The following is a 2,578-nucleotide window of genomic DNA, read 5'->3' as shown; positions in this document are numbered from 1 at the left end:
TGGGCGTCACCGAGATTAAAACGCGCACAGGTGGATTCTGCTGCCGACATGTTTGGCTTACAAGGGAGGGGAATTGTTTGCGCTGGATTATATTTAGGAGTACCACAGGTCACGGCATTGAAAACAAAATCCACTTTGTGTTGGCCTATCGCATGAAATCCAATTGAACGTTGCAAAAGTGCAAGCAAGTTAAAGTTCACTGAACGCTTTTTTTTTCAATGTTTATTAAATCCTTCAACAATGAAACGTACAGTGATATCAATATTAACAATATCAGCACTGTAAAGAATACAACATTAGGTAATTATACAGAGAAGGACTTAGCTTTTAACATTTTCTCCCCTAAACCCCTCCCAATCCTCCCATACTCCCCCTCTCAACCAGTTAGTTAGCCCAAGCAAAGGGAAAAAAAAAATATGTACACACACATTGTATCTATTTATTTTGGACCCCTGTTATTTGAATCTCTCCTCGCTAGTTTTAAGAATGATTCCCATATACTCTGATATGCCTCAAACTGGCCATTTATTTTGTGAATGAGTCTTTCGTAAGAGGCGGTCTCTGAAAGTGCTGTATGCCGTTCTGTATAGGTAGGGATACTTTGGCCTTTCCAGTGTCTTAATATGACTCGTCTTGCTGTGGTGAGTGCTATTTTTAACCATTGTGTTTTTTCAGTTTGTATTTGAACCTTGTAGTCTAAATAATGAAGGAGTCCCAAAGTTGGTGTCAGAAGAAAGTTTGAATTAAGGATGCTGTTGATTTTTCCCATAACCTTCTGCCAATAAGAAGTTAGAATCGGGCACGTGATGAACATATGAAGTAAGTTTCCTGGAGTTTGTTTACATCGCCAGCAAATATCAGAGTTACTTATCTTAGCTCTAAATAGTTTGACTGGTGTCCAATACAAACGATTCAGAATTTTGAACTGTATCAATTTGGAGCGCGCATCTCTCATGGGTTTTAACATTTGTTTGACAATTGTACCCCACTGCTCCTCTGTGAACTTTTTGTTTAGTTCTGATTCCCATACTTTCTTAAGTCCTGTATTAATGTTGCAATTTTTCTCAATCAGGAAGTTATAAATGTGACTTACTCGTCTTGGGAAGTTTTTCGGTTTATTTAACATATTGTATATTGGTGATTCCATGGGTATATTTCCCTCCAGTTTCTTTAATTTTGTGAGGCAGTCCCTTATTTGTAGGAACTTCCAAAAATCTTTATGGTGTAGATTGTATAATTCTTGAAGTTGTTGAAATGACAGTAAGTCACCATTTTGGAAGAAGCAGTTGATACTATCAATCCCTTTTGTATGCCAGCTCCTCCAAAAGATCGTTTTCCCCTCTATTTTTATTTTGGGGTTATTCCACACTGAGGCATTTCCTTGAATGAAGGGACAAGCATTTGCTTTTTTATGTAAATGCTGCCAAACGTTTTTAGTGTGGATCATAATTGGATTGGATTTAACTCCATCTTTTGAATGCTGTGATAGATAATCAAAAGGTTTGAATGGAGCAGTTATTTCACCTTCCAAGTTTACCCAGATAGGACTCTCATGGTTCTTTAACATAAGTGATGTTATTTGTGCACTTAAAAAAGCTTCCTGATAAAGTTGCATATTAGGTAGTCGTAATCCTCCATGTTCAATTTTAGATTGGAGTTTTATGGCAGACATTTTAGGCTTTTTCCCCTCCCAAATAAAGTTGTTTATCATTTTGTCCAAGGTCTTAAATATAGAATACTGTATTTTGAGCGGGAGTAAAGCAAAAAGGTAATTTAATTTTGGTGTAATGATCATTTTAATGGCCTGAACTCTACCCCACAACGATATTTGCAGTTTGTCCCACCCTTTTAAAAGCAAGTTTATCTTATTTATGACCGGTTCAAAGTTATCTAGAATAATATTTTCTAGGCCTGGGTTCAGCAGTACGCCTAGGTACTTAAGTTTTTTTGGTACCCACTGAAAATTCCACTTTTGTATGTGGCTTTTATAACAAAACTTTGATAGAGGCATTACTTCACATTTAGACCAGTTGATCTTGTATCCGGATAATTCAGAGTAATTATTGATCAAATCAAGTAAAGGAGGTAGAGATTCTTCAGGGTTTGACAGTAGAAGCAGTACATCGTCTGCAAAAATCAACATTTTGTTGTCTAGTCCACCCATTGTTATACCTTTTATTGTTTCATTTTGTCTAATGGCTTGGGCTAACGGTTCGAGTGCTATAATAAAGAGCAGGGGTGACAAGGGGTCTCCCTGTTTGGTCCCGCGTTCAATTAAGAATTGAGTTGATCTCAATCCGTTGGTTGTTACCGTTGCTTTTGAATCCGAGTATATCATTTTTATTATTTCTAGAAAAGATTGTCTAAATCCAAATTTTGTAAGTGTGTAGTAGAGATAATTCCAGCTAACCCTGTCAAACGCCTTTTCCGCGTCCAATGACAGGGCCGCTACTGGAACACTTAACTGTTGGGCCTTCCAAATAAGATGTAGTAATCGCCTTAGGCTATCAGTGGAGGTTCTGCCCTTGACAAAGCCTGTTTGGTCAGGGTGTATAATTGATTTTATAACATTGTTAAT

The sequence above is a fragment of the Poecilia latipinna genome, unplaced genomic scaffold (genome assembly GCF_001443285.1).
Source record: "Poecilia latipinna isolate Pla-1442-1.1 unplaced genomic scaffold, P_latipinna-1.0 Scaffold164, whole genome shotgun sequence".
NCBI classification, from domain to species: domain Eukaryota; kingdom Metazoa; phylum Chordata; class Actinopteri; order Cyprinodontiformes; family Poeciliidae; genus Poecilia; species Poecilia latipinna.
Note: the sequence above shows the minus strand (reverse complement) of the source record.